Source organism: Pseudopodoces humilis, chromosome 9, assembly GCF_049639895.1.
Source record: "Pseudopodoces humilis isolate 2021_Gansu_Grassland_sample_001 chromosome 9, ASM4963989v1, whole genome shotgun sequence".
Lineage (NCBI taxonomy): Eukaryota > Metazoa > Chordata > Aves > Passeriformes > Paridae > Pseudopodoces > Pseudopodoces humilis.
The window spans coordinates 14704028-14727884 of NC_142208.1; positions in this window are offsets into that span (position 1 = coordinate 14704028).

Sequence of the window (23857 nt, forward strand, 5' to 3'; positions counted from 1 at the left end):
TCTGGGCTGTCTTTACTAACATTACAGGCAGTGAGCTAAAGTGGCTCCTAAACAATGGCTGGGCTTTCAGGCAGGCAGTAGCTATTCCAGCAGAGCAATCTGCCTATAATTTTTTTTCCCTTCTCCAGTGTTTCTATGTCTTGAACTGCTCTGGTACCGAGTTGATTCCAAGCTTGAAGTTGTGTTCCTGTTGTGAGTTCCTATTCCATCCCTAGGACATTTTTCTTCATTTTCTGAAAGCCTAAAAAGCTGATATTGTAGCCTCGTGTCCATACAAGCAGGCTGGAGTGCACAAATGAAATGGCACAAAAATACACTGGTGACTGTAGGTGCTGGCACAGCCACCAGACAATAAAGACCAGTCATGCAACTGGATATATTTGGCTTGGAATATATATGATATATAGGATTTAATGATCAGCCTGTACTCTTCCTTGAATCCAAACAGAAACAGGCAAAACTTAAAACTTTTCTTTCTTTTGCAAAGAGGAATTTTACTTTTCTGGGATCACAGCTTCCCATCTGCTGAGCTCCAATTTCCAGGTCTAAAAATGCTCTTCAAAGTCCCACCTTCAGTTTTCAGATACACTCCTAAAAATTGTCTCTCTCTATGACCAAACTAACCTCCAATGAAATTGTAATATGTTGCTGCTCAAAATGTGAATTCTATTATAAAGCTTCTCTTATTATCAATAAAAAAAATTCAGAGATAAAAGACTCATGGCTTCACTGCAACTTTTACACAGAATTAATTTAAACATCAACTGCAGCTTCAGTTTCATTTAAACATTAACAAATGCTCACTCAGTTGTCAATAGCAAGAGAGAGTTCATCTGGATAGCATAACTTCATCTCCCATCCTGGAGAAAACTGACAAGTACATTCCCTTGGATGATCTTGTTCTGCTTCCTCATGCTGAGGCAGAGTGTGCAGTCCTCTGGGGCCCACGGAAAAAGCCACTTGATCATGCCTTGGAAGCACAGACAAGGCCAACTGCATGTGGAGCACCACAGCTTCCTCCAGCAGACACCCTGCTAATCACTTGGGAGTCAGCTGAGATTAACAGGACCTAAGTAAAGGCTTGTTATTCAGATAGCTCACTGCCTTTTTCAGCAGTCCTGATGGAGATCCACGTTTTGGAGAGCCCAAATCCGTCATCTAAAAGGGAGTTTCAGAGCTCCTTCGAAGCAATACTTCCTAAAAACATGAAGGGAACTATGTAAACTTAGATGCAAGGTAAAAAAGTATAAACTCCACTCTGCACAGTTCCAACTTTAATATAATCCTCAAAGTTTTGAAAACAGACTTCCCTGAGGGTGCTGTCCAGAAACTGCTTCTTCCCTGACCCTCTTATGGTTTTCCACTTTTTAACTGAGAAATTTTCTTTCACAGGGCAAAAATCCAAATTTTGAGGAGACAGAAGAAGAAAATGGGAAATCAAGGAACCTGGTGATCATTGCTCCCCTGGGCAATTATCTATCTTGTAAATAATTAGTGTTTACTCACATTTGTAATATGGTTATCTGCCAAACACAAACACTGCTTGCTCAGCTAGGAAGAAACAAAGCCAAAAGGAACTTCTGAATGAGTCACCAATCAGACCTGACCAAAGGACACCTGGAGAATATTGACTGCAATGTGACCCATTTCCTGTATTTGGTGAGCAATATGTGATTTCCACATAAATTGGAAAATTACTTTATGACTGAAAAGAGATCAAAATTGTGCAGGCATTTAGTCTGAGTGCCAACTACTTATCTCTGGTAACACGAACTCAACTGACTTGGGGATTGCCTGGAGGCCTCCAGGGCACTACCAAACACGGCATCAAATGACTCCAGCACAGCCTTTTCGGAGAATTGTTTGACTTAGAAAGACGCTGTGAGTCACCCCAGTTTTATGTGCAGTATTTGTGGGAAGCCAGTGCAAAAAAAGAGCTGAGGAGCATTCAAGAATGTAGCTGGCAAGGTGATGACATGTGATTCTAATAAGGAAATTACAGTTTTTCGCAGCCCCGGTTTTGGTAAAGGGTCACTTGCTGCAACGTGTGGAATTTGTTTAGAGTGCTGCATCTTGCACCCTGTTCTTGGGAACACAGTGGGCAAAGCTCCCAGGGCATGACTGATGAAAATAGCTATCACATGTTTATCTGCGCATTTATCTGATGGTAGAAACCATGTGTACACATGCAGCAGTTCTGACCTTAATTTACAGCCAGGTCACCCATTTCCTACTGCACTAAGGATGTTATGAGGTAAAGATCACAGCTGAAGGGAGTAAAGCTCCCTCTGTTTATGTTGGAAGGGAAAATGTGTTCTGAAGTACTCAGCAAGCCAGATTTGCCTGTGAAGGATGATGGCATTCTATTATTTGTTATAATGCCTGTTCATAGAAAGTGGAGAGCGTAAGGAAACCAAAAATAGGTACCTAAAGCCAGCACCCTCAACAGGGAGCAAATAAAGCTTGACAACAGGGAGTTCAGAGGACCCTCTGTCTTCTGGCTTCCCATCCCTCTTTGCAATTTAGAATATGTATCTTCCCAGACCCTGACCTTGGTAACTTGCATTTAAAACTTACAGTCTTGAACATATGAGGCTTGGAACTCACTTTTCAGAAATGAGGAAGGGCTAAGAGCTGTGGTCTTTTCTAATATATCCTAGAAGAGTACGTGCTCTGTTCTAACCCATCAGCCTGAGTTTTAGGTCCTACACATGGAACTGGTCTTCTGACAGAGCCTGTTGGTGATAGCCCAGTGAATGTGCACTTGAGCATTTAATCTGTGAGTCTGGGTGGGCTTAGATTAAAGCAAGGCCCAGAACGGGTCAACAATCTCAACACCAAGCAGCATTTTTGGTCATTTGACAACACTAACATCAATGTCCTCAGTGCTGGGTGACAGCCAAATGGGTTTTTGAAAACCTAAACAGTTTGTCACTTAGACCACTTGATGGAATGCCCTTGTCCTCCTGTCATTTCATCTTCCCCAATGAGCCTCAGAAGCTATCATCTCTTCTATGCCTCTATTTTTTCCTTGTACGCTTCCCTTTAAATCAGTCTACTACTGGAGATGCCATTTGAAAGCTTTGATCCCAATTGACATCATACTAGGTAGACACTTCATGTATTCCTCAGTCAAAAAGAAAGGAAGGATCCTCCCACAGATTTATTCTGATTGTTTTGCCTGCTCCATCACACCACTCAATTCCTGAAATCCCATCCTCACATGTACAATTTATAGCAGTCAGAATAGCAGCAACACCTGCATGTTTTGTGGAGAAGCAGCTAGCCTCCCCTTGCTGCTAATGGACTTTGGGTGAATGGGGCAATGTATTCCTGTCCCAATTATTCAATCAAATTGAAAATTATTGCTAACACAGCACCTGGATAAGCTACCATTATCAAACAAAACCCCACAGTGAATGAACTGTTCTCTCCCTTCCTTCCATCTTCTGACGCATAGTTAGCAGAGTATGTTACCTAGAATTTGTATTTGAAGAAGATAATAATTTGAGACTTAAACCTAACTCTGTATTTTCCCTGCAAGAGTGTATGGGGACATGGAACAGGATTGAAATTGTTCGTTCAAAGGATGGCAGCCAGATGCAGTCTGTGTCTGACCTTTGCATTAGGTGGGTATTCAGATCAAAAGCATAGTTTCAGCACTGTCTCTGGCTGGCTCTCTTTCCACAGATCAACTGATTTTTCAAGAAGGTGTTCTGGAAAAGATTCATTTAATCTTTTTAATTAGTTTTTAAATAATTTCAAGTTAAAGTGTGTAGCTACTATCATGTTATGAAATACGTCTAGAGAAAAGGCCTCCAAATGAGGGACATATCCATCAGCCAAGAGGCTGATAGGACTAGTACCAGTCTCCAGCACAACACTTTCCATCGGATTCACAATTTACTTTGTTTTACCTAAAAACACACAACCCTCCCAGCCACCCCACACCAATCCAAACACTGGATTATTTGGAAAGACCTAGGCTGGGATGATGCCTGCCTCTTTAATGTATCATTTATATGTAGCATGTAAAAATATGTATTTCTTAGAGACCCATCTTATGTTACACTATTATTTGAATGCACATACAGTTTCCTGTGAAAAGAAGATGTTAAAGTAAAAGCCAGTAAAGGAATAAACACAAAGAAATGGAGATAAACAGAGACACACCATTCAACAGATTCACTGCTGAATCAGGCAGCACAGCTGAGATTCCACACACAAGCCCTGTATCCACATGGAGGGTGCGAACTGTGAGGGCTATAAATGAAGACTCCTTTCCACTAGATCCTACCCATGGGTTGTGGCTGGTTTAAAGGGAGAAAGGGATTTTAGTTGTGCTGTGCAGGCACAAACCCTTCAGGGGATGCAGAGATGTTTTTGCAGGCAATAGAGAGAAAGAATACGTTCAACATTTACTGGTTCAAGATGCACCTATACGATCAACAGGGTCTTACACAGATTGATTTGGGTAAGCTTTTCTTCTTCACCTAAACAATTCACCTTCCTGGCCATAAAATGTCAATTAAAAAAACATTAAAAAATCATGCTAATAAGGAAAAAACCTTGGGGTCCATCTGCGTGTTACATTTCAGACAACCCTGACTCCACAACCTCTAGATACCAAACCAGCTTGGTAGTACTAATTTGTTTCAGCAGTTATGCAAAGCTGTTCAGGTGCTGGGATTTATCACAGAGAAAAGGGTTTAAGGCTCTCCTGAATTAAAAAAAAATAATATAATAAAAAAAATCTCAGTTTCTAAAACAGTATCATGTTCCCAGGCTGTAATCATAACAGTTTTTACTGTTGGGTGAATCAGCCTCTCAGATTTATAATTTGTTATAACAGCAGCATGAAAAGCCAAGCTGTGTATGAAACAGAGTTAAATTTAGATATGAAATAAAGGGTGCCCCACAGAACAGAGGGTCAGCTGAAATACACACTAGATGCTGATGGAGAGGCAGAGCAACCTTTTGATCAAGAAAAAAAAACAAGACTCAGAGGAGATGGGCTCCACAGCACGTTTCCTCTAGGACATTGAAAAAATTATCTCTCTCCTTTCTATCTTTATTTCTTCAGTGGTGTCACAGGTTGGCTTGGGATGACAGTAAGATCTGAAATGATGGACAGCATTTGATGAGCAAGATAGTGTTCTCTCAACAGTTGCAGATGAGTTCAACTCCAGATGCTTCTCACACAAACTCACACACATATTGCTTTGTTTCATAAATGAGATTTTAAACGTGGTCATCACAGACCAAGAACATTAATTAAGTGTAGACATTGAAGACAATAACACTTTTTACTGAGTTAAAACATGCAGAGTCTGACCCTGTCTCTGGACACAGTGAGAAGGTCTCTGAGCTCTCATTTCAGCAGTTTGCTCACATATATGGCAATGTGAGCTGCTAGTTTAGTTAACACTTCATGCACTCTATGTAATCAGAAATGTTTTAGTTGATAGTTTCAAATTCCAAACAAAGCTACAAATTTCAGGTGTAAAATGTGACTTTTACAACTTTTCATTATTATATTTGGTTTACAATTTTCTTCTTACAATTTAAATAAGAATCCCTTTACAAAGCATGGCCTGAGGAGAATCTCTCTTAATGCTGGGTTTTTTTAATTTGTGAGAGATAAATTATAAGTTTACCATCTCAGAACCACATTTGTGTAGTTTTGTGCATGAGGGCAGTCCCAACTGTGAAAACTGGGCTTAATAATGAAATTTTAGGCAATTAAAATTACTTTTCAACAATTTCCTAGCAAAGGGGTAGAGGGGAAGGGAAGGGTATTCAAATTCAAAATCCCTGCCAGACCACAACATACAATTTGTTTGTCTGTTCTGAAAGACCTATTTATTAATTGGGACTGTTCCTGATTTGCAAGTGAAATCAGTGCTTGAGAAAGTCATAACCTTCACACTTAAGTACCTCAGCCTTGAGGCACTCAGAATGCTCCAAAACAGGGGACACCAAGGATGCCCACGGCACTTAGATCAAGTATATTAATAGAGATGATGGACTATGTAACATCACACTTTTCTTAGACAGGGATGAATGGTTGCAATTTTGTTTTTAAAAATGTAGTTGTACTTCTCTGACAAGAGCAAGGAAAATACAAGTAGATTTTGAAAGAACACAAACTGGTGAGAGGACCAGGTATATTTCATTTTATTTGTTCATTTTTTTAAGAACAAACCACACACATCTCCATCCTGGGGCAAAAGCAGATTCACAGAGTGTTTGGGCAGTATCCTCTTCCAGAAGTCACTGCAAACATACATAATGCTCCATTCTGGGGATGTGGTTATATCCTTGCAGTAGTCTTCAACAAACCACTGAACAGTCTTTGTTAAGTCCTTTAGGACTTCTACATAACATTCAGCTTTAGATAAGAACATACTGACACATTCATGAAAGTTTCAAACCACAGAAAAAAATGCATCATGAGAAAAATTACCACAAAACTTACCACAAACATGCCTTTCCATACCAAGGGTACCTTCTTTGTGACATATGGGTAATATGGGTAGGTCTGGCAATTAGGGACTCAAATGTAGCGGGCACTATATGAAAGGAAAAAGTGAAAATTCCTACAGCAACATTGACTCTTGACTGTGACATTTCCTGTGCAATTTTAGCCAGACAACAGAGACCAGAAATTCAATCTGAACAAACTTTTGTAGAGGAAAGAACTTCAACATTTTCCAAATTATCAAAAGGTTACATTTCTCATCCTCGAACAGTGCTTTATAAAGAAGGAACAGAGAAAGAGAAGGGTGTTGCCAGAAGGCAGTGAAAGGGTTAGTTGTTTTGAGCAGGGTGTGTGTTATGTGGTCAGATGCTACCTATTCATCCCCAGCATGAATTACCTCACCAGGCCTGTGATCTAAACACGTGTAGTTGCTAAGCAATATCCAGTCACAAGGTCTCCTGTAATCCATACCATTTGCTATTTTACTAGAGATGTGGCCTGGTCAGTTTGCTAAAATGACACCTATGTTCCCACATTGGGTAATAAAACTCATATTTACCAGTAGGACTCGTGAGTCTTGTAAAATAAATTGTTAGAATACTTCCTCTATAAAAAAACAAATAGATAAGTTGGTCTATTCTCTCTACAACAGCTTTTGATATCTTTTCTTCTCCCTGCCATAAGTCCACCCAGCACTGATGGCATGCATCTAGTGTCTCCATTATACATGACAACTTCTCATGCTGTAAGGAACATTATTTTTGAGGGAGGAGGGAAGGAGAAAAAGCTGATCTTCCTTATTGCAAAGAAAGGTTTGGAAAGTTAATCAACTTACGAGGGCTGAGCAGACCACACAGAAAGGCTGCTTGCATATGGATAAAATCTTGGATTTATTCCTGGCTTTAAGCAATCAGTCCTGATTGACATAAACCTCAGCAATCAGAATTCTATGTTCTGGCACTAAATGGAGTGATCACCCTAAACAGAAATGCTTCAAGTCTGGGGAAAGAGTAGAAAAATATGATTTCCTAAGATTCTCAAGGACACCCAGATCACCTCTGCAAGCTTGCAGGCTGACAGGACACTTGAACTCTGCTCTCCTGCTCAGGTGACATCATAGGACTATGCTAAAGGAAAACAAGCTCATCTTTCAAAGACAGGTAGTTCATTCAGTGCAAATGTTAAAAATCATGAATAGAAACCATACTGAGGCTAAGATTTCTCCCCCCATCTTAATTATCTTTAATTGCCATTGCAATAGCAAAATTCAAGTAGGAACTCTGGATATCTGTGCCCTAAGCAGTACTCAGGAACGAAGAGGGTTTTTTAACACATGATTTGAAGGTCAAAAAACACCCCAACAACAAAGAGACACATGGCATAAAGATAACCACTGGAAGCTGAAAACATTGCTGTCTTAGGGCCTGGTTCTGTGACTCTCATTGAGTCACATGATCAGTCAGAATCTCTATTCACAGAAGAGTCACCCCGTGAGATTAACACCTGTACAGGAATCTGAGCTGGCTGAATGTCACTTAAAAAATTGTGACAGACTGTGAAAGCTAACACCTAAGATAATCTTACTGTCATTTCTACAGGTAGTGTGTCAAGTCTTGCCCTTAAACATCTAGCTTATGTGCAGTTCAAGTTAATGCCAACTGCAGGTGCTCTCTCTTCCTAAAACACTTTCCAAAAAATTAGACCAAGCCCACATAATACTATAAGAGAGGAAGAATTTTATTTTTCATACTTTACAGACTTCCTTTTCCTCCTAAAATGAACAAACTACTGTTAAAATAACGGTTTTAAATAGTAATTTCCAGCCTCAGACTGCACACCAACAGTGTTTTTTAAAATTTCTTTATGACATAGTGTGACAGGATCTGTGAATTTGATAAACACCTTCAGAACATGTTATGGAGTCACTCCTTTTAATCTAAAATGTAAAAACCAAGCATCAGTTGACATAAAATACATGTGGTATAGCATAGAGCAGGATAATGGGTCTAGCACATATGGTATTGTGAGAAATGATTTTCTGTGACAGCTAAGTATGAAAATGAACAGAAGACAAATGAATTTCCTGCACTACATCCATACTGGTTGCCTGTCCTGCAAAGACTTATATAGAACAAACTGACAAGATCACCTGGAATTACCTAATCTGATTGGCATTGTATGTGACAGATAAAACATCTGTGTAGAGAAAATAAAATGTACTTATCCATGACAGAGATACTGACCAAAACCAGACCAAACAGTGGGAAACATCCCTCAAAACAATTTTAACAAGTCTTGCAAAGAGGTCTCAAACAATTTATGGTAATGCAGAGGCATGGAACTCAGCACACTTTCAGTTCTAATGACAAGCATGCCACAGTTAATTTAAATGATCTAGTTGTGTGATGTGTACAGAAAGGACTGGTGTGTAATTTTGAAACTAGAATCATCTGGAAGAGAAATAGGTAAAAGAGGAATAATTCAGAGTAGTATCTGCCAAGAAAAAAAAAAATCCACTGTTGATCTATCAGAAAGAAAGGTACTTTAAGCATCATTGTCATGTTCTTTTTTCCCAAAGAACCAAGTTTCTATCAATGGATTTTAAAATTGTGCTTTAATTCTGGAAACAAATTGTCCTTTAGAAAACAAAACATTATTGAATTTAATATGTGGTGGTTGCAAACAGCAGAATCTTAGAAAGTACACACATAGCAGAAAATCTGAGTTTTGAGAGGAGATACTCAATGAGATGCCACTGACACATTTATTCTTGTTAGTAAAACTTCCCAGACTAACCCAAAACTCATGGATTTTCCCAAAGTATACAAATTACCTCCTTCTCTTGAAGAATTTGTTGCCTCAATCTTAAAATGGTATATGAGGTTGCTTCAATTTTGGTGACAGAACAGCTGAAATTTTTAAGTTATGTATACAGACAGGATATTTAGAGGGAGGGGACAGAGCAGTGGATGGGGAATGGACCGGGTGGAAAACATTGAGAGTCTAGATGGAGGATTGTTGTGGTAATAAGGGTGACATGGTAGCTGATGGGAAGGGGATCCAATTAGGGTGTGGGTGTGACAGCACCAGGGTGATGAGAGGAAAATTTCTTTAGTGGAGATGCTTGAAATGAACTGGACAGGAGAAGCCAGTCAGTCAGAAGAATGCTCGTTATACAGGTGTCACAGCACAAGGACTCTGTTTTCCTAGTTGGATACAGCAGGCACAGCATCCAGGCAGCTTAAAAATACAACGTCCACAGGAGCATTGTGCATGCCTTCTGCATGGGAAGGCAAGGGCCCACACGGTCACAAGTTGCCCAAGCCCATTTCAACTGCAAGGCCAGGAATCTGCTGAGGTAACCACAAACCATGGTTCTGCCCAATGTGGAATCATTGGAGTCTGGGAGATAGCATGATTGCGTTGATACTCAGACATGTCCTCCAGTTGCATCAAAAATCAGAGACAAATAATTTAATCAGAATTTGCCATCATGAAACAGGCAGCTCCCTTCTTGTTAAAAATGTCAATGCTAATAATGTCCTTTTCTTACCTTAGGCCCCATCCTGAAGCTTCTCCTCTCGATGAGCTAGTGCCTTCAGCAGGATTATCAGGTACAACTCAGCTGTCAAGCATATGTCCTTTAGCCAGGACCTTCTTCAGGCAGCAAGCCTCCTTTCATCCAAAAGCATGGTACAGCCTCACAGAAGGTCAGACCTAGCACTTCTAACTGTGGATCAACAACTTCTCATGAGATACAGCTGTTCCAGGGGCTCCCCACTGCAATAGCCACTGGGGCTTTTTCAAACACTCATCACCTTACAGCCTAATAAGAGATTTCCAGCAGGCAACCCTACCTGACAGAACTCCGTGTGGTTTTTTGGACTGCTTACATCCATTCCCAGAAACAACCCCAGCTAGAGCTGACAAAATGCAGCTAAATCAACTTATAAGAGAATAAACCTAAAAGGTTGCATTGGTTATGCAAAAATCTCCTTGGGATACAGCACTGCTGCTTCAAAACAAGTTTTATATGCCACCTATAATAAATGGAAGAGACCAGTCTCTGGAGAGGGCTATTTACAAGAGGTGTGTCATAAAGATGCTTTGATTTTTCCCCTCTGGAAAAATTTCTATCTCTCCATTGTCTACAAGAAGCCTGGATAGGCCAGGCAACAAAAGCTCAGCAGCAGACTTTCTCCACAGAGAGAGGTATCAGAAAAACCACGACAATTTTCACAGAGAGGGTAGTCTCAGGAGGCAGACTCAAATCTGAACAATGATTCTGCTTAACTTTCTCCAATCATTTCCCAGAAAAATTTTAACAGCAGAAGAAAGTAGACAAATGAGTTTGTACATTGAACTACTTCTGTAAATAACATGCAGAGAGAGGAGGGAACCTGGATTAAATTATTAGAAACAATGAAAATTCTTTGGGGGTAAATTTGAAAGGAAAATGTATGCTGTGTTCCACTTGGGAGGATCTGTTTCATGTCACGTATGGCATGAGTTTGCCAGGGCACTGCTTTACTTTTGTAACAAAATACTTTGTGAATATCCTGGTCCCAAAGGCAGATGTGAGGAGGAACTAGGAATCACTCAGTTCAGAGCTTAACCCATCTGATCAAACCCATACACTTCTCTTCAGCAGGAGAAAAGCATTGTTGCTGTGTTGTCTCAGACCCTGTACATCCACCCTAATCTTCTTCCTGTTTCATCTTTCCCTGTATTTTTAGTCTGGACAGATCATTCTGTTGTACTTGAAGATTCACACACTCGCATGGAACTGTTTTATTTCACCCCTCGCTCAGCAAGCCATGCAACAAAAGCCAGAGAAGAAGAGTGAGCTCTGTGTACTGTCAGTGCTACATACTTCTGACTATTATTTCCGCCTGATGGCTTTGGTTTTATCCAAGGATTATTCAGTTTGGGAATAATAGGAGATTTACATGCTTGCACACAGGTCAAATTACAGTCAGAAAGCACATGTGTTGCAATTTCTTCACCTGCAGATTATTCCTGGTGACTGTTATTTTAAAGCTTCCCTAACTGGCAACAGCAGAAATTACTGTTTGAATCCTGTTTGCAGATGAATGCTGATGTGCTCCTGGTGTCCCAGCAGGATATTGCTCTGATATTGAATGATAGATTGTTTCAAATAATATCAGATTAGCTTTTTTTAAAAGACTGATTCTTCAATTGGCTGAATATATCACTCAAATTCAAACTTATTGGAAATTTTTCCCAAGCAGCAATTTCTTAAACCAAGAGTGTTACCATGTCATTTTGAGTTTTATACCATCTCAAGCAAATTAACATCAACTATAATGTCTTCTTTCTGAACACAGGAACAAGTGCCAATGTTTTATCATTATTTGTGGTATTTCTAAAGGTTTTGCTAATCATTTGGAGACATTAGAAAGGAAATAAACAGAGAGCTATGCTGATTTTTCCTCACTTAAAAAAGAAGTAAAATAAAAACCATTTGAATTTCACTACCTGTCCTGTAACAAAGCAGGAAAGAAATGACAGTTTTGCAGTTTCTGAGGAGTTACTGTGACTGACTGAAATGCAACTGTGAATTCTGGATGTAAATAATGAGAAGACAATGTAGGAAAAAACATTACATTACTGATCGAGTTATTCATTTTTAATGATGACGTGTACACAGGCAGGCTAAGTAAGCTTACTGGCACCCAATTTAAGTTTCAAGTTTTCTAAGTTTTCTAGAACCACATAATACTATCCAGACATGAAAGTAGGCAAAGGATTCTCCATCACTTTTTGGGATTTTGTGATTAAGTATCTCCTCAAAAATATTCAGTCACATGTTCAAACCTAGTGCCCAAAACAAGACTCTCTACCTGAGGTTACACAGTGTGTAATTAAATTAATAAATAGTCTTTTCCACCTCCTTAACATGTAGCAATAGATGTCTGAGTAGGGGAGAGAAAATTGATGACAATCTCAGACTGGGGCTCCTAAGCACGTTACCAGAAGCATCAGCATATCAGGCATGCCAGCTCCATCAGCTGCACACCAGCAGGGTACATACAGCCCCTCCACTCCTTCAGGACATTGCCATTTTGTTCTTCCTGAGCAACAAATTTTGGCCATAGCACAAAGGGTAGGCCTAACCTCTGGAAACCTTCCTTCAGCTCTTAACCCCATATGAGGCTTCCTAAGGATGGAGGATGCACACCAAGGAATATCTTTGGAACAGGAGCTTTAAGACAGAGGTCTATTCAGTGACCATAATGGATCAGATGGCTTTTTTGTTTGCTTGATTTTAACAAAGAAGAGCTCCATCATAAATCTTCACTTCAAATTTGATTGCTTTATAATATATCATACTGTGATGTAACTGGCATCTGCACTTGGCTCTTATTAGGTGATACCATATGGTACAATTAGAAGGAGAGACACAGAGTGACATTTAAATAAGTTATACTTCATTCATCTATGATTAAACCATCTTCATTCCCTTGCATGTATTCAAGATCCTAATTTAACTTCTAAAGAAATTCCCATTCAATTGTGTATATATGTTTTGCATTTTTGAAACCCTAGATCACCCAGCTGAATGTCTATTAGAGCTTCTGTAAGTTGCTTATTTGCTTCCTTACTAAGTTGGTTTCACAGTCTATCACAGGCCATCCAGATGGAGAAGTTGTGCACAGTTTCCAAAACCTCCCATTCACAAAGCAAGCACAGGCTCTTTGACACATTTCCTGCCTCCTTCTGGGAGATACACCATGGCATTCAGCTTGGTCTTGTGGTACCACGTTCTAGCTATAGCACAAAATAAATCTGGAGGTTATCAATAAAGGATTTTTAATTGGCAAGGCTGTTTTATTTATTCATGGGAAGATAAGAGAGTCTTAGAATACCTTCTCTCCCAGAAGGTTAGGGGGTTGCACACAACTCACAAATCTTTCTTGATAATCCTTTCGTTGAACCAGAAATTATATTATGTTTTTGTTCTTTCATGCCTAAAACTGACCAAGCGGGCAATGATTTATTAAGCTAGAGCCTTGAGTCTCCTGCCACACAACCCACTTAGTCACAGTAATGGCTGTGAAACAGATCATGCATTCTAAGATAGGCTATAATTTGTGTTAAAGAAACTTGTCTGTTTTAATCACCAAATTTAATTTGCAAAGCCCTATAAAAGGTTATGAAGTAAAAAGGAACAAAGCAGCTAAATTTTAGGTTGCAACATTATGTGTTACATACACAGAGTAGGAGAAGAAAAAATGAATTTGGCACAGACTCAAAAGATAAAGATCAAATGGCTTCAAATAATTAAATGTAGGATTCTTCCAATTTACAGTTTTGCCTCTTGAGTCTCTGTTTACAAATAATTGGAGGTAAAACAATTATATATATTTCACTTCCTCAGTGAAAGACTGAAATCAGAGTCCACTCACAAAAAAGGTGGAAAGGCTTCTCTTCAGGGACTGAGTTGGGGTTTCACAAAAGTACCATGCATTTTTAGATGCTGACTAAGCACATCTTACATTTGAATTTTAGTATCACTGATCTCAACTTATATTCAAGGCTAGATGCATTACAAAGTAATTAGTGTTTAAAAACTAGAGCTTTCAAGGAATGCACAAGAAAAGAAATAAAAACCTTCACTGTTTTCAAATAAATGTCATTTTTCCAGCTACTCAAAATTATTTGTAATGCATCAATTCATTAGAACTCACTTTAGTGATATTACTAGAAAGGATTGAAGCAACTGTAATGTTACTTTTCACAGGTTAACAACCCAATTTTTTGCTTTGAAACAATGGATAATAGAAGATATTATCTATTATGACCATCGTTGCAGATTCTACCAGCTACTTATTATAGAGATGAAAAAGGAGACAGGAAGAGGCACTTTTGGAAGTCTCTCCAACATAAAGTATACATTGACCTCAAATATCACAATAGATTTATGGTTTTCTTTTCCTGTGTGAACGTGCAGTTAGGAGGAGGGAACTTTCACAGGGAGGAAACGAACGGAAAGGCAGAAAGAGACTGAAAGAACCAACTGGATGGAAGTGAAAGATGCAAGGGACAGGCACAGCTGAGATGCAGATGGGGAGGAGAAAGCACAAGTTCATAGCTAGCAGAGGTTGGCACCTGACAGAAACAGGCTCAGAGACACAGCCCCAGCCAGAAGGTAACATCCTGGTGACAAGTGGATGCTTTCTAGGCTGACTTGGGTCATTTTGAGTGGGAAGGGCCCACTTACATCCTGCCACTGAAATAGATTAAGTTTCATCAAATAATTTCAATTGCCAGCATCAAGACTTCCCATCCACATTTAATCTCATATAACATCCGCTTGTTCAAGAGAATGAGAGAATTCGGTTTGTCTCAGTCACACATGTATCAGGCCAGGTGGGAATTTCCTTAATTTACAGCTTTGCAGTCACAATATATGCAAAAGAAATGGGAGATATGTTAAATTTCTTCTCATGCCCACAAGCTCCTTTCATGATAACCCCAAGCAAACTGCTTCAATTACCTCTATTTCAGCTTATTCTGTAAAGCAATTACAGTAATATTTGCTCAGTCTGCAGGCATTGGGAAATTATGCTGAAGTTCGCAACACAAATTTTGTTCCCTGGACTGTAGCTAATATTGGTTGAAATTATTATTATGCAGCCATTTATTCAGACATAGAAAGTTTCTGTAAGAAAACAGAGACTGGTGAACCATTTTAGTTACCTTTGACATATTTGTAAGGGATAGATTCAGATCCTTTCTAAAGATCTATTCTAGCTGCAGGTAGTCTGGAGAGAGATGAAAGAAATGAGGAGTTAGGGGATGAGGCAGCTGTGACCACAGCACTGCATCCATCACTGACATTACTCGTGGGTGACAAAGCCCCACAGGACGATACACACCAAGATACAGGCTTGAACACAGGCACGTACACCTGCACCTTCTTAACAGCCACACACTTAAAATACTGACATTCTTTCCCTATTTTGCCTTCACTACTCATTCTGCACCCTGAACCAATATATGGTTCCAATATATTTTATAGTAGCTACTTTTCAGAAATTGCCCTGCACTCTTCCCAACGCATTGTTTCAAAGCAGCACTCTAAAATGCAGAGATTGCCGGATAAGATTAAATGTTTTTGACAAGATTTACTCTGAATTTTAGACCCAGTAATCTTGTTTCTTTTAGTGACTGATGAGAGATCACTATTGAAACCTTCAAGCAGGTCAGCAGTGCGTGCAGCACAGATGAAGTGTTGGAAGTATGGAAAAACATAGACCAGAAAAATAGTCCTGAGGCTTCCTATTAAAATATACAGCCTTGCACCTGGAGTGAAAAGGCACAAAGCAACCACCTAAGGCTTTTCATAAAGTATTTCTAATACAAGAATTACAACAATGAAAAGATGTTCTTACTGAAGCATATAAACAAAGTAGTAAATTACAGTTCTTGATTAAATTAATGCATTGAATCTCTAGGCTGTCTACTATCTAAAGAAGTCTTCATTGGAATAGAATAGCACAGGTATTCCTAACTGTCTTCAGCTGGCCAAGCTGTGAGGGAAATTCCTGTTATAAAATAGCACCAGTGTGAAAAAGTCTCAGATAAAGATAATGTTGTATTATCCTAGGGCTGGATGCTGACTGAAGTCTGACCCACATTTGCAACTGGCAGGTCTTTTCAGTGGATGTTTTTGTCAGGAAGTGCAAGACAGGGTGCTGTATTTGTACAGATGAGGTTTTTTCCAGTACCCATGGGCTTGCAAATATGAATGTCAACAAGACTGTGCAAAAATGAGAGTTCTTATCGTGAGCAGTGAAGCCTATAGGCTATAGTACCATTACTAGCCATTCCCTTTCACTTTTTACTTAGTTTCCATTTATTTTTCTTACATCAATCTTATCAAATATAGGGGAAAAGATCCCCATGAACAGACAACATGGATGTCAGTGAATAACAGCTCTTCAAGATATTTAGACAATATTTTAAAAAAATAAAATATTGCAGAAATGATAATCTGTTTTGAATTAAACATCTAGGTTAATTTTTTTTTACAGGGAATTATTCTGCCATTTTTATGAAGGTCTCTTTCAGTTGGTCAGAACACTTTTTGATGCTGAAAAGGCCATAATTTGTGCTATACAAGTTTTTCTTCCTGACAGCCTCTTGCATGGCAGGTCAACCAAAGACAAATTGTTCCTTTCAAGCTCTACCCATACTTGACTGCTGAATGCTGGTCTCATAGGATCCTGTGGAGGGAAAACACTCTTTTCCCTAAACAGATAAGGCACCCACACAAGTTAGTGTGGGGCCAACTTACCACTGAAATAGTTCCATGGAAGTTGATCCTATTTAAAGTGACTGTTGAAGTGAGAAAATGGACGTGCTTTTTGACTGGCTTCTAGGAGCCACTCTAGAGATTTTACAGAAGTGCAATTGCAAATCATGTTACCCTTAAAATCTCTGCATTGTTGTGTTAAGCCAGTACCAGAACACATTTTAAAAGAAAGATGATGGTCCTGACAGACTTGTTAGAGAAGCCCAAGAGAACATGTGACAGGAAATGATGCATGAATATTGACTGGGACAAATGGGCATGCACAAGTAGGGACAGCAGATTCAAAGGTGCTCGAGGAATCCTAAGCAGCAGCAAACACTGGAGCCCAGAGTCACCATCTATTGTTTGCTAAGTGTTTGTCAAAGCTGGGAAGACAAAATTTATTTACACCTTTGCTTCTGTTTTGATAACACAGGTTTTGAAAGGGATAGAATGTCTAAGAAAAGAGAACCATACAAATATAACCTGTTAGATATTCTGACTGAGATGGGCTTTCTAGTTCTGCCTTGGCAAAAAATGATGTTTTGCCCTGGTGTAATGCTCCCAGACGGCAAAGGCAAAAACAAGTTTTCAGCCACTTAGAATTTGTGCTTTGAATGATCAAAAAAACCCCTCAAAAACAAGAAAAAACAAAACAAATAAACCAACCGCTCTCAGATGCTTTCAGAAGAAGCAACTAGGAGTGAACATGGAAGATTTTATTCTGGGACATTTTACTAATTGTCCAAGACAGGACATACTCTGGGACAGACCTTTTTTCTCTGGCACCCAGCACAAATGAAGAGCAGAAACAACCTGAATGGTGCTGACCAACTTTGATGCGTGAAGAGCATTCCCCAGCTAGCACTAGAAATGGTACAAAACATCATCTCTACACTCAACTGTTCACCTGTGGCCTAGGGATTTGGGACATGCCTTAGAGTCATTTGCATGTATAAATTACCCAAAAAATATTTATGGCAGGAAAGTTTATAGTGAGGCTTGGACAAGGTCACACATACTATCAGCTATTGGTGGGCCCTAGGGTATTTTCTTTGAAACCAACACACAATGGTCTTTTAATCCATGCAGTGGCCAGGAGGACTTTCACAAACCTGGCTTCCTACTCCATTGTGCATAATGGGATAGGTTGTCTGCCTTGCGTACCTCCTTTGACTAACCTTGGCAGAGGTTGGGAATCCTAAAATCTTCCAGCAAAATGCTTTAAAGACCTATAGCTACAAGTTTATTTGTGGCATTTCATGGTGTACAGCCTAAGCATGCAATTTTTTGCTTTCCCTTATATTTACTGAACCCTGGCAGACCCTGCCTCAGGCGTCTATGCCACAGGAACTGCACAAGTGTAATATAAGTAGGTCTTCTTAGCTGCCGTGCTAAGTGTGTTTGGTGCACTTTGGCACACCTCAGAGACAGTGTGACTAGAACCTTTTTCCCATCAAGGTCACCTATCCAAGCACTCAAAGCCAATGATAAATCTAGCTATGATTATCCTTGGATGACTCCTGCTGTCTTCTCCTCTCAAGACAGATGCCGGAATTAATTCTGAAACTTTTCAGATTTGAAGTTCTTTGGTATTAGCTACCTTCAAAAGGCCTCAATAATAACTCTTACTCTAAATCAAGCTTTGATGTGCTATGGATTGCTACATTTGAATTAAACATTCCCCAGTAATACTGTGCTTTTGTTTGGGTGAACCATTATGTGCAGTTTCATCCCTGCTTCAGTGCAGACTCAGTCGTGTACAAACAGCTAACCCTGAATAGGTCTCTGCAAGCATAATTATCTAGTCTGATTAGGATATGGATTTTATACTACCAGTTTTGAAGCTCTGAAAAAGAAAACTGAAGATTTTGAAGATAAAGGTAATTGAGTAAGAGAAGAATGATCATTGAGTAAGAGAAGAATGATCACCATACCTTTCAATACACTCTATATAAAAGAGACATCATCCTAACGTACAAAAGGAGTTTAATTGTACGGTTATTAGACATCACTAAATTTTCTGCCAAATGCTTTTAGGTGTGACAATTCAAGAAGCTTTTATTGTGAAGGGAATACCCTACAAAAATCTGTGGAAAGATCTGGAGGCTCCAGAACATACCCAGAGCTAGGAATAAAAATATCTATAATGTTACTGCACTGTTTGCCATTACCTGTGTTATTTGGTTCCCTGCTACCAGCTGGCTGTCTTTCAGGACTCTCATCCTAATAACACAATGTGATTCCTAAAATTTACCCAGTGATGTAAAGTGATGTTAAATGTTCTGACAAACCTTACAAGAATGAAGAGTAATTTGGAGTGAGATGAAGTGGTGTTGGACAGACTCCACTGCAAAGACCAAAGTGGGATTTCTATGGGATAAAATACATCAAGAATGTAAGAGGGACAGTTCTGCAGAATGGCTTTATAATTCTCAATTTGTATCGTGTGCCATGAGGCTTGAATTTATTAGTGAGTGTAAAGACTTCAAGATGCTTTAAAATTAAAGATTACTAAGGGGAAAAATGGAGCACAGCTAGCATGTCTCTGGTATGAATTTCTAGAGATGTTCAAGGTGATCCACTTTGCAAAAGGCAGATTTCCCAACAGGTAGAAATGAAGCCTGAGCTGCTGGTACATTAACTCCAGGAATTAAAAATCATCAACATAAGGAACAATATCAATTTATTATATTTTCAAGTGCAACAATAATAGAATATAAACAATTATAATAACAGAATATATAGATATATAAATGCATAGCCATATAACATATAATAACAAAAATAGCATAACACCAATATAAAACAATATAGCAGTAATAGAACATACACTCATTAGTTTCTTCTAATATTACTACTGCAGGTGTTATATCCAAACTGACAGAAAAGAAGATAAACAAACTGAAAAGTACAATCTAACCATAGTAAAGTAAATGTCAGGTTTCTATTGTCCAGTACAATTATTTCCACATTAACTGTTTTAAAATTTTATTTGGGCCCAATACAGTTTAACAGTTGGGTGCGGGATGCAATCCCAAAGAAGAAATCTTATAAAATTCTATCCAAGATAGTCTTACTCAGGGAAAGCAGGTACCAAAATCCTCCCAATTCTACTTCAGCCTAAAAGATATTTAGTTTTACAGTATTTGTAAGTGCAGTTCTACTGTTCAATCTCTGTGCTGGGAGTGGAGTGGCACACGTAGAAAAAGGGTGCTGCTTCTATTTTTGGGGTCTGTATAGGTTCTTTTAATTCAGAATCAATGTAAAATAGAAATAAAACTGGTATATAAAAGTGGAGCTTGTAAATGAGACATTTACTACCTGAAATCTCCATCCCTCACGTTTTCCAGCACCAGAGGGGAATGCAAGGCTTGAAGTGGTGAGACGCTGAGTGGACTTAGCTTCTGCAAATACTAGGAGCAGTGAAGGATACTCACTCTTCAGCAGGAGGAGTTTAAAACCCAATGGGCTCACCACCATGCATGTGGTATTCCTGAGCTGTGGCTGCACATGTGTCCTGAACAGAGTGTTCTCGTCCCAGCAGTAACAAATGTCAGATGTGAGGCTGGATTTCACAGCTTCAAAATAAAGCATGCTATGTTGCCCTCCAGAATGTTAGCCACATCTTTGTTTTTTATTTACATGACTGAACAAGTCACAGTCAAATTTGGCTTCTACTTGTATGAGTCTATGAAAAGTTTTTCATTAGAGGGCTTGCACACATGCTGGATCTCTACATAAAGTCCATGCTAACTGCTTCTGACGTGGAGTCACTGCAAGTTATAGAAAGTCAAGAAGCTGATTCTGCTTCCAATTATAAACATCCAAACCCCACTGTCTCTAGAGCATCACTTCAGCCTAAGGTTTATTTATGAGAGCACATGTTGATTGTGTGAGTAAAATCTTTAATTTTGTATGGTAAGCTGAGCAGATGATAAAAATACAAAGCATGACAAACTTGCTGAGTGTATGCCTCCACACTCCTACAAAACAAAGACCAACAACAGTATTGAAGAGGGAGGGATAGGGGGAAAATTTTGCTAGCTGAAGGAGGTACACCACCTCAAACAGAGCAAGTGCAATAACCAGCTGAAGTGATTTCAGAATCCAGTTACTTACAGAGAGCCTTTTCAGATGCTGACACTATATTTCCAAAGTGAAGAAGAAGAATCTCCACAAAGGTATTTAGGAAGTATGTTTGAATTGCACATGCTTGGAGTTTTTATCCAGAGACCTAATTTATTATAGAATTATAGTAATTTGGCATGTAATAACACAGAACTCTATAATTTTTTTACTATTTACCTTTCCAGAAGTACTGGAGGAATGAAATTAAATTGTTCCTGTTTTCTGATGTTTACAATACACTCAAAATCACTGAAGTGCTTTTTCCTTTCAAAACAAGTGATGCAAACTGTTCCTGAGGAATGCAAGTATGCTGTCACATGGCAGTGCTAGCATAGTGATACATCTGAAATGAAAATTAGAGTCCAGAACAACCAGAGGCAGAATATCATTGGGGGAAATTCTTTCATCCACTACAGTTCTGGCACTTAAAAGAAATCATTTTGATACCAATGGCTTTGGCAATGCCATCTCAATGACAAAAGTCAAATTATCATATCTAATATTTAACTGGGCAATCGATAATCCTAGTCAGAAAAGGTCTGGATTACTACCCCCACTTTGTTTTTGCTTTTATCTTTTCTTCTAAAATTGAAATCCAGGAGCTCTTCAGAGAAGAGGATTTCATTCTGACAGATAAAAGGAACGTGATGTTTCCCTGTCAGGGTTGGCGGATTAAAGACAGGATAACATTAGGAAGCAACTCTGCACATAGAGCAACCCACCAAGACAGAAATCTGCATCCTTACGTTGTTGTTAAGGAAAATTATGGTGACACATCACTGTGAAAAATCAAATATTGATGCAAAATGCATCTCTTTTCTTCAAAATAAAAGTCATCTAAAACCAGAGAAGGGAGATGAGGCAAAATACACCATCTTCCATCACAAGAATGTTGCATTTTTGTGTTATGACTTACAAGGCATTTCAAAGGTTGACATATTTTATATTCCAGATTAGGACTTGCTAAAACTTGCAATGTAAAGTGGGGTCCTGATCTCAGGATTACCAATGTGCTTCTTAATACACAGTTGCCCTGACTTCACTGACATAGCAGGCAGCCAGAACGAAAGGACAATGGTGGGCTTACATTTGTGATCTTACTCTGTTCTTTTACTGGGGTGCACTTAATCTTGCAGAGAAGAAAATATTGTAATTATTGATGAGTGAAGGGGCAGGGTAGCAACTGTGCTTTCTGAAAACCCCAGATTCTTTTAATATACTACACTTGGGGCTTCCCCCCTCTTCTTTTTCCTGCAGTACTTTCTGAACAATTGCTTCAAAGGCTGTTGTTTAGTTTATATCATAAACATCATTTTCTCCTGCCCTCAGGATGCCATCAATCCAAGGAAAGATACACCAGTGTGCTGTTGTCAAGGACACAGATGTTTGGAATCTGCACATTGATTCCACTGAATAGTTTTAATGTGAGATAAACTTACCTACCCCAGAATGAACTACATGTAAATGAGAAAAAGAGCAAACCTTTCTCTTCAGGTACAAGTAGCACCTGATATTCAAGAGTAATAATCTTAAATCTCAAGAAGCATTTTCCTTCAGTGGATCCATCTGGAATGGGAGCACTCATAAAAAAGTATTGATTCAATGCCAGAAATCTTATGGAGATGCTGTCTATGAAAAGCTAAGCAGGAGTTTAGGAGGATTGCAGAACTGATAATTGGCTGTTTGGTCTAAGAAATTTGTTCTGGCAATAACAATAAGACACGTAAAAAGGAAAGGAGCAGAATTGAGCTTAAGTACAAACTAAAGTCTACAGCATCACACAGGATTGAACTGACAATACAACATACCTTTCTTATAGGAAGGCAGCTTTAAACACCTCCCTCCTCCTGCACACCAGGACATTTGTCCTTTTTATGGCATTATTAACCTCACTAAGCTGTTATTTCTCCTGTCTTTGGTAACCATGGAATACAAATGAAATCCAGAGGGAGAGACAAGGAAGTATAACCTAGGAGAGAGGTGTAAGTAAGAGTCAGGAAGGAGTCATAGAATGAAACCAAGAAGTAGCAAAGAAGAGAGCAGGAGAAATCAAACTATAAACATGCCATAACCACCTACAGCAAGTGCATGTGAACTTAAAAAATTTGAATTTAAAAAAGGAATTCTTGAGAGAGACACTGCTAGGAGAGCTAAATGTTGCCAATACTTATCTTCAGTACCTAGAAGAGTTTAATGGAAAGGTGAAGTCAATGTCACAAGGACGCACAAGCATGACCACTATCCCTTTTTCTCTGCAGGTACAAGTGAGCGTGGAAGATGGATTTCCCTGGTAAAGCAAATACTGTAGATGCATTAAGTATAGAAAGAGGGTGAGAGTGCATGGAAGTACACACCAGGAAGCAACATCAGATTACATTTGTAGGGCATGGGAGACGCAAATAGAAGGGACTCTGGAAGGGAAACACAATTTACTTTGATAGCTAATCCTTAATTTAACTCAGTGAATAAATGAGAGGAAGAGAAATGACAGAGAAGAGAAAAACAATAGGACATAAAGGAATGGCTCAAGTCCTTTACACAGACAGACTATTAACTTAGCAGGAAGCTAAATACCATCCGTGCTGGAGACAGCCTCACGTCTGTTTCTCCTACTTCCAATTATTGTACAAAGCATCTCTTTACATTAGTGCTCCCACAAAAACACCAACAGACTTGTCATAGATGTGGTTCATTCATCTGTTCCACATGAAGTTATATAGTGAGCAAAACATCTTTGGCCAAGTGGCATCACAAAGAACAGTAGACCACAAACAACAGTGGAGCTGAATAGGAAACAGAAATATTTATATTGAAAACACAATCTGTGGATAAATAATTCACTCTATAAAACATACAATTGTTGTGACTAGACACTGGCCTACATGTGAGACATACACTAAGAAGGGCTAGATCTTCTACTGTGA